The sequence below is a fragment of the Procambarus clarkii genome, chromosome 40 (genome assembly GCF_040958095.1).
Source record: "Procambarus clarkii isolate CNS0578487 chromosome 40, FALCON_Pclarkii_2.0, whole genome shotgun sequence".
Classification (NCBI taxonomy): Eukaryota; Metazoa; Arthropoda; class Malacostraca; order Decapoda; family Cambaridae; genus Procambarus; species Procambarus clarkii.
In genome coordinates, this window is record NC_091189.1 from 5,151,656 (window position 1) to 5,164,364 (window position 12,709).

The following is a 12,709-nucleotide window of genomic DNA, read 5'->3' on the forward strand; positions in this document are numbered from 1 at the left end:
TGACATTATAACAGCCTTTAGAAATTTGCGTAAGGAATCATTTAGAACTTTATACACCACATATGTCAGACCATTCCCGGAATATGCGGCTCCAGCATGGAGTCCGTGTCTTGTCAAACATGATACGATGTTCTAGAAGGTTCAAAGGTATGCCACTTGAGTAGTTCCAGAACTACAAGGTATGAGTTATGTGGAAAGACTGCGTGAATTGCACTTAAATTCGCTGGAGGGCAGAAGAATTAAAGAAGACATGATTACCACATACAAAATTCTCAAGGGCAAGAGAAATCCTGCAGTTGACGTGAGCATTATAAGTGACTGGTTGTGTTTATATCATGTACTTGTCGCCTGGAGTCAAGGGAGACCTGTGTTTGTTGCCACTTTGGTGGTGTTGTGGCCACACTATCGCTCCCTCCCATCACTTATCTCCCACTCACATCTACCTATCTGCCAGTAGCGGGTCGCCCTCTCTCTTGTTATTGTCTAACGGAAGAGACGGAACACTGAGCACCGCTAGACTCTCCAGACTCTCTCCACCACAATTACCAAGGCCAGGATGCCTCCCAGCACCATACGTATGGGGAGGGAATGGTCCGGTGAAGGGTCAGGAAGGGTCCGGGGAAGGGTCAGGCAGGTAGAAGAGGTAATGACGGCGCGCTAGTGGGACCATTTTGTGGTGTTTGTGTCCACGCCGTCAGTGTTGTGGGATGGTCATTCTGCTCTCTCTCACCTTACCTGGCCTGTCTCTAGGTGGAACACTGGAGGGGCCCCTCCCTGGATGTGGAACACTGGAGGGGCCCCTGGATGTGGAACACTGGAGGGCCCCTGGATGTGGAACACTGGAGGGCCCCTGGATGTGGAACACTGGAGGGGCCCATGGATGTGGAACACTGGAGGGCCCCTGGATGTGGACCACTGGAGGGCCCCCTGGATGTGGAACACTGGAGGGGCCCATGGATGTGGACCACTGGAGGGGCCCCTGGATGTGGAACACTGGAGGGCCCCTGGATGTGGAACACTGGAGGGGCCCATGGATGTGGAACACTGGAGGGGCCCATGGATGTGGAACACTGGAGGGCCCCCTGGATGTGGAACACTGGAGGGGCCCCTGGATGTGGAACACTGGGGGCCCGCTTTCCTAATAAGAATATCAGAAGTGGTTGTGTTATGTATGATAAGTTAATAATAATAAGACGTTTCTGGAACTTAAAGAAAACAGTTCTCAGGTGTACTCGCGTCCAGCCGAATAACCTTGTTATCTTTAGCGATAATCACTCGGGGACACGACCGATTGCCCAAGATAACACCAAGCATGATCTGAGATAACGTTTGACCTGAGATATCCTTTGACCTGATATATGATCTCTCACCTGTAGCTAGTTGGAAGCTGGAGGAGGGGAATAGGGCGAGTAATTTGCTGGAGTAATGTAAGGGAGTTAAATATGCTTGAAGAAGGATGTGAAGGAAGCAAATAAGGCTGTCGAATGAAGCAGACATTGTTGGTGAAAGAAGCAGATAAGGCTGCTGTAGGAAGTGTGTGTGTGGGAGAGAGAGAGAGAGAGGAGAGAGAGAGAGAGAGAGAGAGAGAGAGAGAGAGAGAGAGAGGAGAGAGAGAGAGAGAGAGAGAGAGTGAGATCACACAGGCCAAGGATCAGCCAACGGGTCTGCTGGACCCGATCCATTTGTGATGCTGTGTCTGGAGGCCTGCAGTAAGAGCCCCCTACCCACCCCCATCCCCCCCCCCCACACACAAAGATAAACACGTCCAAATGAACATAAGGATAACCAGAGAGCTGAAAGATAACCAATGTAAGGCCAACACACGCACAATGAGAGACGGACATGAAGCCCTCGGCCCACTGGATGGCGCCCCTGACACCCATGATACACCGTGTAAGGAAAGTCCGATGCAGCACCTGGGGGGGGTGGGGGGAAGAGGGCACTTTACAACTCAACACCAGCACGGGGTTCACGGTTGGCGACACCCACCTCCCTGCCTCTTGCAACTCTCTAGCACGATAGACACGGATGGTTAAACTGTAATATGTCTATTGGGACATTTATATTTTAGTTTGGTTTCTACCCCATATACGATGTTAACCTGTATATATATACATTTTTGTTTGTTCTACATAGACAAGGCCTCTCCTCCCCTCAAAAAATAACCTTAAACATAACATCAAAACCTGTGCATAAAGCGTGTGAGTAAATGCTATACAGTATATATAGCTACAGATATTTATGTTAGAAAACGGGTTAAACACACTTGCGGTTCCCTGATAAAAGAGAGAAAACTTAGCCGCCAGACTAAGTGAAGAGCAGAGGTGCCATAGGCACAGAGAACACTGTATAAACATCAGAGGTCCGCGGTTGTTCAACGTCCTCCCAGCAAGCATAAGAAATATTGCCGGAACAACCGTGGACATTTTCAAGAGGAAACTAGATTTATTCCTCCAAGGAGTGCCGGACCAACCGGGCTGTGGTGGGTATGTGGGCCTGCGGGCCGCTCCAAGCAACAGCCTGGTGGACCAAACTCTCACATGTCAAGCCTGGCCTCGGGCCGGGCTAGGGGAGTAGAAGAACTCCCAGAACCCCATCAACCAGGTATCAACCAGGTATCAACCAGACACCCACGGGTCGTGTCAAGAAGGCGGACAGCCCGCCTGCTATCATTGTGCAGTCCCCGTGGCGTAGTGGTAAAGCACTCGCCCGGCAAGTCCGCTACGGGGTCACCATACCCCGTGCTACTTGGAACTTTTGGTTCTGTGTAGCTGAATCTAAGACAACATACTCGCCCGGCGCTTCGCGAGCCCATTGGCCTGGGTTCGTATCCTGGCCGGAGAGGATTGACTGGGCGCCAGTCCTGAACTGTAGACTCTGTTCACCCAGCAGTGAATGGGTACCTGGTTGTTTAACGATTTGGCGGGTCGTATTTTGACCTGTCCGAAACGCTATGCATGCTAGTGGCTTTACAGGAACTCTTGTTTATATAAATCAAAACAAAATCATAACTCATATTTCCTATTTCTAAACATATTCCTTGACATTTACCTCTCTATATACTTTACCACCACTCTCCCCCACCTATATGCAAGAGTTGCCATGATACATAGTGGGTTATATTTGTTCTCTCAGGATGCTACTGACACGGTCTCTAATCCGGTGCTTCTACACTACTCTAGTGGGGTAAACTTGCAGGAATGTGGGGATGAGCTGCTTCAGTAGTTAAGAGAATATGTATATGCTTTACAGGAATGTGGGAGGTGTTTGAATATAATGCACTGTAGGTAGAGAGAGAGAGAAAAGAGAGAGAGAGCGAGAGAGAGAGAGAGAGAGAGAGAGAGAGAGAGAGAGAGAGAGAGAGAGAGAGAGGAGAGAGAGAGAGAGAGAGAGATAGAGAGAGAGGAGAGAGAGAGAGAGAGAGACAACGAAAGATATATAAAGAGAGATAGACAGACAGATAGTACATGGAAAAGACCGAAAACAAATCCTTGGGTGTATTCAGAGTTTATCAGATGGGAGAACAAAAACTACATTCAATAGACAGGTAGAAGATGGTATCAGGGAAGCTGAGGTCAGTTTAGGCATGCAGAAGCCTCTGCTTATCCTCCACTTGCATCCACTGCTCTATTATACTCTGAAACCTTCCACGTCTGACATACGTTACCATTGTGTGTGAACCTCCTCCACTTCCCTAACATCTTCCTTCCTCTTCTTGACCACTCTTATAGTAAGACTTTTTCTTAATATCTCTGTGGTTCATTGCGGGAGATTAGTTTACATCTTTGGATGGCCATGTACGAAAAACAATGGAAAATACCTATTTACGTCCAACTTACCGATCTTCCTGAGTATTTTCTATGTCGTGATCATGTTTTGCTTGTTCCTTTTCTCATTGAGTAATGTGAGGATTTTGCTGCATTTATCTGTTCTACTTCGCGCCTTTCAGACCTGGATCTGGCAGACATTCCTCTCCTGCTTCATTTTGCCTGCCCTCCTTCCCAGCAACCACCTTCATTACATTGCACTTGCTGCGGTTAAACTCTAGGAACCACTTGAAATACTATTCTTGAAAATTGTCCAGGGTTTTGTGCAGCCTTTTACAGAATTTGTTCATAGTTATGATCGTGCTCACCTATGCGTGTTCACTTAAGTGCACTTGAAGGGCGAGCATAAGCTCCTGGGCCACACCTCTCAGCTCCCCCTCTCTCTCTCCTCGTCCAGTTGTTGTCGTTAAAGCTGTAGCTACTCAGGACGAAGTGTCCATGTAGCACGGGCTATGGTGAGCCCGTAATTGAGTTTGGTTATACATGATAACCTTTTTCCTGTGATATCCTCGTCCAGAGGCTCCCGAGTATATATACCCCTTCCCACACTCGACCAATCCTCGCCCCACACTCACTTAACTAATCCCCTGTCCCACACCCACCCAATCAACTAATCCCCCGCTACCATTCCCACGACCATGGGAGCTATTATTACCACTGGTACTGACATAGTCCCAGTTACTAAACAATTACAATAGACGCCACCATTATAACTATAGTTATCGCGTCCAATTTACTCCCCCCCCCCCCCCCACCGTACTATGACCTCATCATACCCTGCCTCCCCTGCCCCCTTGTCCCCCCTTGCTCCCTTCCCCCCCCTACTACCACCCCTAACCCCCTACTACCCCCCTAACCCCCCTACTACCCCCCTATTATTAACACACTACTTGCAGCACGAGCTAAATGTGGATTACTAAATAATAAAATATATAATAATGACATTTACGATGGAAAGCAAACCAATATACTTTTCTGCGCCTGTTTTGTCACAAGGGAAGGGGGGGGGAGGGTAGGTGAGGATGTTGTGGGGGGGGGGGGAGGGTAGGTGAGGGATGTTGGTGGGGGGGGGGAGACATGACTGGAAGACATGACTGTATTGGACAGTTTTCTGCGCTGATATATGGTGGCCAGGCGGTCAATAACACGGCTTTTGTCCCCGGGGAGATCAGTACGTCGATGGTGGCTCTTTAGTGCCTTTGTGACCAGCCATATGTTGCTTGTCTGACCCGCGGTATTGATGTTCCGGTGACACTCTTGTTGTTCAAGAGTTCCCAGCTACTGGGAACACAACGTTCCCAGCTACTGGGAACACAACGTTCCCAGCTACTGGGAAAACAACGTTCCCAGCTACTGGGGAACACAACGTTTCCAGCTACTGGAAAACAACGTTCCCAGCTACTGGGAAAACAACGTTCCAAACAGCGCGGGCTATGGTGAGCCCGTCGTACTTACCGCCGTACAGGAGATGCCGCGCTATTGAAGAGCCTCGTCGCGGTATTGAACACCCTCCTCGCGGTATTGAACACCCTCGTCGCAGTATTGAACACCCTCCTCGCGGTATTGAACACCCTCCTCGCGGTATTGAACACCCTCGTCGCGGTATTGAACACCCTCCTCGCGGTATTGAACACCCTCGTCGCGGTATTGAACACCCTCCTCGCGGTATTGAACATCCTCGAACCGTCCCTTCTCTCGGTCTCCCCCGCTATCTCTGCTCTCCCCCCCCTCCCTCCCTCGTCACACCGGGCCGCACGCGCCTGCATTACGGACTGTGTTATTATCGTCACGGTACATGACCAGCAGGTGTCGCCTCCGTGGTGGGCGGGGGGAGCACTCCAGGGTGGGCGGGGAGCACTCCAGGGTGGGCGGGCAGCACTCCAGGGTGGGCGTGGAGCACTCCAGGGTGGGCGTGGAGCACTCCAGGGTGGGCGGGCAGCACTCCAGGGTGGGCGGGCAGCACTCCAGGGTGGGTGGTGAGCACTCCAGGGTTGGCGGGCAGCTCTCTAGGTCCCTATTGCCGTCAACACAGCGCGCGGCATCACAGCTACAAGTCACGGAGCACACGTGACGAGTTTGAAAACGTACAGAACCTTACCCAACTTAGCCTACCCTAAACAAACCTAACTTAAACGAGCCTGACTTAAACCAACCTATTCCAACCCACCTTTACCTAAAGCAACGTTGCTTTGCCCTGCAAAAACACAGCGAAACTACGACGTTGGTACAACGTTTGAACAAGTTTTAACACCTCCTAACCAGTTATAACAACCAATATAGCAAGTTGTAACAACGTTCTAATACGTCATAAATACGTTAAGCCAAGATGTAACAACTTTATTACAAGTTGTAACAAGCGGAAAATAGGAACTGTTACGGTTTGTGTTTCCAGGGCTAACACAACCCAGTCTTACCTAAACCAACCTAGCCTAACCTAAATCAACCTAGCACCAACCTAAATTAACAGAGACTAACCTAACACAACCGAACTATCTCGGTTAGGTGGTTTAAACAGAACTAACCGAGCCTCACCTAAACCGATCTACCCAACACAGCCTAATCTAAACTGTGTATCCCAACCTAACATATACATACGGTTTTGACAATCGGAAAACGATCTTTGTCGAGGCCGACGACTTGACTGCACCTTAGCAGCATTTCTACGACAACTTCCCAGTACGGTTAAGACCTGAGAAAATGTTCACTATACTCTACGTCATCACTATTCTTCAAATAAACAAGACCCAGCCCTATCCAACCCACCCGCGCCCGAACTACCTATCCTGGGCTACTCAGAGGTGACAAAGGATGTGGCGTGTCAGGGCTAACTAAATATTAACGTTGTGGTAGTTATGCTTCACGGTTTAAGAGTCATATTTAAATATGGTGAGCACCTTCGGACGGTAGCAATTTGGCGCCGTTCATGCTTTTGTGGGTGTAGGTAGACACGGGGGGGGGGGGAGAAGGATAGTAGATAATTTGCTGTAGATAGTAGCTTGAGGGGGGAGGGGGCAGTGATAGTTACAGGAGTCCAAATTATCACTTCTGTATTTATTTACTGATGTTATGGGAGGTCTGTGTGTGCTAAATTATAGTGTGGAAAACCAACGTTTACTGGAACTAGGAAGAATTAAGGTTTTTTCTCAAAGTTGTTGGTAATCAATAGTATTAAAACTTTAATATATCGGGAGTATAACATTTGTTCTGGCTATGAATTATTTTAAGTAGAGAACACTTTTAAATTCTTTTAATTCAATGATTTGCTAAACAAGTTTTTTTGCAGGATTTTAAGGAAATATATATATATATATATATATATATATATATATATATATATATATATATATATATATATGTCGTACCTAGTAGCCAGAACTCACTTCTCAGCCTACTATGCAAGGCCCGATTTGCCTAATAAGCCAAGTTTTCAAGAATTAATGTTTTTTCGTCTACCTAACCTACCTAACCTAACCTAACCTAGCTTTTTTTGGCTACCTAACCTAACCTTACCTATATATATAGGTTAGGTTAGGTTAGGTAGGGTTGGTTAGGTTCGGTCATATATCTACGTTAATTTTAACTCCAATAAAAAAAATTGACCTCATACATAGTGAAAAGGGTAGCTTTATCATTTCATAAGAAAAAAATTATAGTAAATAAATTAATTCAGGAAAACTTGGCTTATATATATATATATATATATATATATAACTGAAAACTCACACCCCAGAAGTGACTCGAACCCATACTCCCAGAAGCAACGCAACTGGTATGTACAAGACGCCTTAATCCACTTGACCATCACGACCGGACATAATGAGGTGATAGCCCTAAGCTATTTGAACCACCCCACCGCCGGCACTCGGATAGTAATCTTGGGCATAGCATTTTACCAAATCACCTCATTCTTTGGGGCACACGTGAGGAACACAACACGTGAGGAGTTTTCAGTTGCATATTGTCCTGGGGACCATTCAGGCTTGTTCGCATATATATATATATATATATATATATATATATATATATATATATGTCGTACCTAGTAGCCAGAACGAACTTCTCAGCCTACTATGCGAGGCCCGATTTGCCTAATAAGCCAAGTTTTACTGAATTAATATATTTTCTCTAATTTTTTTCTTATGAAATGATAAAGGTACCCATTTCATTATGTATGAGGTCAATTTTTTTTTATTGGAGTTAAAATTAACGTAGATATATGACCGAACCTAACCAACCCTACCTAACCTAACCTAACCTATCTTTATAGGTTAAGTTAGGTTAGGTAGCCGAAAACGTTAGGTTAGGTTAGGTTAGGTAGGTTAGGTTGTCGAAAAAACATTAATTCATGAAAACTAGGCTTATTAGGCAAATCGGGCCATGCATAGTAGGCTGAGAAGTGAGTTCTGGCTACTAGGTACGACATATATATATATATATATATATATATATATATATATATATATATATATATATATATATATACATATATATATAAATATGCTTAATCTGAGGCTAACCTTGCTGAGGCTTTTTTCTATCCTAACCAGGACGACCTTTCCCGTCTTCCACTCTCCTGGGAAAGGGTGATTGATGACAAAGGTCAGGTGTTAACGAGCTGTAAAGCCAGAACAGATGTCAAATTAACAACAGGTCACCTCCCCTCCCCACCACCGGCTTAGTGGTAGAGTGGATAATGGTAATAACTTTAAGCCACACGGGTGAGAATGGTTCCCTAACCGAGAAACAGGTGGGTGGCGGCGTAATTAGAGATTAAGGTGTTTATAAGTGGTTCCAGCGTGCAAGTGGCTGTGCTTTATGAAGTAACACTTCGGGGTAAAGTGTCCTTTTACGCATACTTATGAGTAGTGAGAGCGGTCATGACGTCAAGCATGTGTTGTGGCTGTAGCAGCTCCCCCCTCCCTACCCAGCAGCAGCAGCCCCCCACCCCCCACCCAGCAGTAGCAGCCCCCCACCCCCACCCCCAGCAGTAGCAGCCCCCACCCCCACCCGGCAGTAGCAGCCCCCACCCCCCACCCAGCAGTAGCAGCCCCCACCCCCCACCCAGCAGTAGCAGCCCCCACCCCCCACCCCAGCAGTAGCAGCCCCCCACCCCCCACCCAGCAGTAGCAAGCCCCCACCCCCCACCCAGCAGTAGCAGCCCCCCACCCCCCCACCCCCCACCCAGCAGTAGCAGCCCCCCCACCCCCACCCAGCAGTAGCAGCCCCCCACCCCCACCCGGCAGTAGCAGCCCCCCACCCCCCCACCAGCAGTAGCAGCCCCCACCCCCCACCCAGCAGTAGCAGCCCCCCACCCCCCACCCAGCAGTAGCAGCCCCCCACCCCCCACCCAGCAAGTAGCAGCCCCACCCCCCACCCAGCAGTAGCAGCCCCCCCACCCCCCCACCCAGCAGTAGCAGCCCCCCACCCCCCACCCAGCAGTAGCAGCCCCCCACCCCCCACCCAGCAGTAGCAGCCCCCCCACCCCCCACCCAGCAGTAGCAGCCCCCCACCCCTGTTGGACGCCAGTTAGTCGCCCATGGACATACACATAGGGTGACCTAATACCCTCTTAAGCTAAACAACTTAATAAGTATCAACAACGTGTCAGCAGATTTGAATGCAATCTACTCTGCTGCAGACCACAGACCTCAGACACATCCCGGGCATCAGAGCGTCTACACGCGCTTCCTTACACACTCTACAAGCTAGTTCGTGGCCGTGTAGAAGATAGAAGATATATATATATATTTATAATAAAATTAAGAAAAAGCAGTGGACGTTTGGTACTCCAATTCCTGCCCACAACCTAATCATTCTACAACAACATCGACCGATGTTACACCCCCACCCAGCAGTAGCAGCCCCCCACCCCCACCCAGCAGTAGCAGCCCCCCACCCCCACCCAGCAGTAGCAGCCCCCCACCCCCACCCAGCAGTAGCAGCCCCCCACCCCCACCCAGCAGTAGCAGCCCCCCACCCCCCACCCAGCAGTAGCAGCCACCCCACCCCCACCCAGCAGTAGCAGCCCCCCACCCCCACCCCAGCAGTAGCAGCCCCCCACCCCCCACCCAGCAGTAGCAGCCCCCCACCCCCACCCAGCAGTAGTCAGCCCCCCACCCCACCCGGCAGTAGCAGCCCCCCACCCCCACCCAGCAGTAGCAGCCCCCACCCCCACCCGGCAGTAGCAGCCCCCCACCCCCTACCCAGCAGTAGCAGCCCCCCACCCCCCCCAACTCGGCAGTAGCAGCCCCCCACCCAGCAGTAGCAGCCCCCACCCCCCCACCCAGCAGTAGCAGCCCCCCACCCCCCACCCCAGCAGTAGCAGCCCCCCACCCCACCCAGCAGTAGCAGCCCCCCACCCCCCACCCAGCAGTAGCAGCCCCCGACCCCCACCCAGCAGTAGCAGCCCCCCACCCCCACCCAGCAGTAGCAGCCCCCCACCCCCCACCCAGCAGTACAGCAGCCCCCCACCCCACCCAGCAGTAGCAGCCCCCCACCCGGCAGTAGCAGCCCCCCACCCCCTACCCAGCAGTAGCAGCCCCCCACCCCCCACCCAGCAGTAGCAGCCCCCCCACCCCCCACCCCAGCAGTAGCAGCCCACCACCCCCACCGGCAGTAGCAGCCCCCACCCCCTACCCAGCAGTAGCCAGCCCCACACCCCCCACCAGCAGTAGCAGCCCCCCACCCCCACCCAGCAGTAGCAGCCCAACCCCCCCACCCAGTCAGTTAGCAGCCCCCCACCCCCCACCCAGCAGTAGCAGCCCCCCACCCCCCACCCAGCAGTAGCAGCCCCCCACCCCCCCACCCAGCAGTAGCAGCCCCCCCACCCCCCACCCCAGCAGTAGCAGCCCCCCACCCCCACCCAGCAGTAGCAGCCCCCCACCCCCCACCCAGCAGTAGCAGTCCCCCACCCCCCACCCAGCCGCAGTAGCAGCCCCCCACCCCCCCACCCAGCTAGTAGCAGCCCACCACCCCCCACCCAGCAGTAGCAGTAAACCCCCTCACAGAAGCACCCGCCACAGGGCGGGGCGTGAATTCAAGGTGTGTATGGCATCATGTTGTGTGACCGGGTGAGGTGTGAGCGGCTCCCCCAACCTTTCGTATACCAGCCTCCTCCTCCCCCCCCCCCCCCGTGGTACTGGTCACCCCCAGCCTGCTAAAGTGCTACACATTACCATAATATGGCCAGGTATGGCGGTGGAACAAGCTCACCGTAGGCGGACGTCGGCGTGGCGGCTCCGGCGGCCAGGGGTATCATAAGGGAAACACTTCAGGCAACACACACGGTAATAAGGCGCTTGTGTTGGCGCTGTGTTTCCTGGGACACATTAGGTGGGGGGGGGGGGTAGAAGTAGCCTAAGCTACTCTATCCCTTTGTGATGTATTTCTTTCTTGTCTCAATAAACATACTTTCCTGGGACACACTCGCTCTCTCTCTTGAATTTCTGACTTTTTGGCTCATCTGTATGGCTTTGTCTTTATAATTGCAAAAAAATCGTCTATACGTCTTTTTAGACGTATAGACGCCCATGTTGGCGGGAGACTGTCCATAGGGAGGAAAAAGAGTGCAATTGAGAAGTTATACTAATTACGTATTGGGTGAACAAATTTGTTTTTGAACACTTTTGAAAGACACATGGAGTGTTTGATATTTAAGTGGGGAATGATGTTTGGGTGGTGAATGGGGAGTAGGTGGCAGAGTTGTAAGTGGGTGGCAGAGTTGTAAGGGGGGGGAGAGTTGTAAGTGGGGGGCAGAGTTGTAAGTGGGGGGCAGAGTTGTAAGTGGGGGGCAGAGTTGTAAGTGGGGGGGGGGGAGTGTGGGATCATTTTGATTTGTCTGCACTATTGGGCATATCTTCTAGTACCGGGTGGGCTCTGTTCTCACTATAGGTATCTAGGGAGCCTTGTACCCCACCACTGTAGCCCCCAGGACGCACTGTAGCCCCCAGGACGCACTGTAGCCTCCAGGATGCACTGTAGCCCCCAGGATGCACTGTAGCCCCCAGGACGCACTGTAGCCCCCAGGACGCACTGTCGCCTCCAGGACGCACTATCGCCTCCAGGACGCACTGTAGCCCCCAGGACGCACTGTAGCCCCCAGGACGCTCTGTAGCCTCCAGGACGCACTGTAGCCTCCAGGATGCACTGTAGCCCCCAGGACGCACTGTAGCCCCCAGGACGCACTGTAGCCTCCAGGACGCACTGTAGCCCCCAGGACGCACTGTAGCCCCCAGGACGCATTGTAGCCCCCAGGACGCACTGTAGCCCCCAGGACGCACTGTAGCCCCCAGGACGTACTGTAGCCTCCAGGACGCACTGTAGCCCCCAGGACGCCCTGTAGCCCCCAGGACGCACTGTAGCCTCTAGGACGCACTGTAGCCCCAGGACGCACTGTAGCCTCCAGGACGCACCGTAGCCCCCAGGACGCACTGTAGCCCCCAGGACGCACTGTAGCCTCCAGGACGCACTGTAGCCCCCAGGACGCACTGTAGCCTCCAGGACGCACTGTAGCCTACGCTCCATCAAATATTCCCCTTATCCTCTAGGACCCACTGTATTTCGATCTAAAGGTCGTCTTCTACCCATTGTAAACGCTCACTTACCCCAGGACCCAATATACCCTCTCTCTCTCTCTGTCTCTCTCTGTCTCTCTCTCTCTCTCTCTCCTCTCTCTCTCTCTCTCTCTCTCTCTCTCTCTCCTCTCTCTCTCTCTCTCTCTCTCTCTCTCTCTCTCTCTTTCTCTCTTTCTCTCTCTCTTTCTCTTTCTCCTCTCTCTCTCTCTCTCTCTCTCTCTCTCTCCTCTCTCTCTCTCTCTCTCTCTCTCTCTCTCTCTCTCTCTCTCTTCTTTCTCTCTCTCTCTCTCCTCTCTCTCTCCTCTCTCT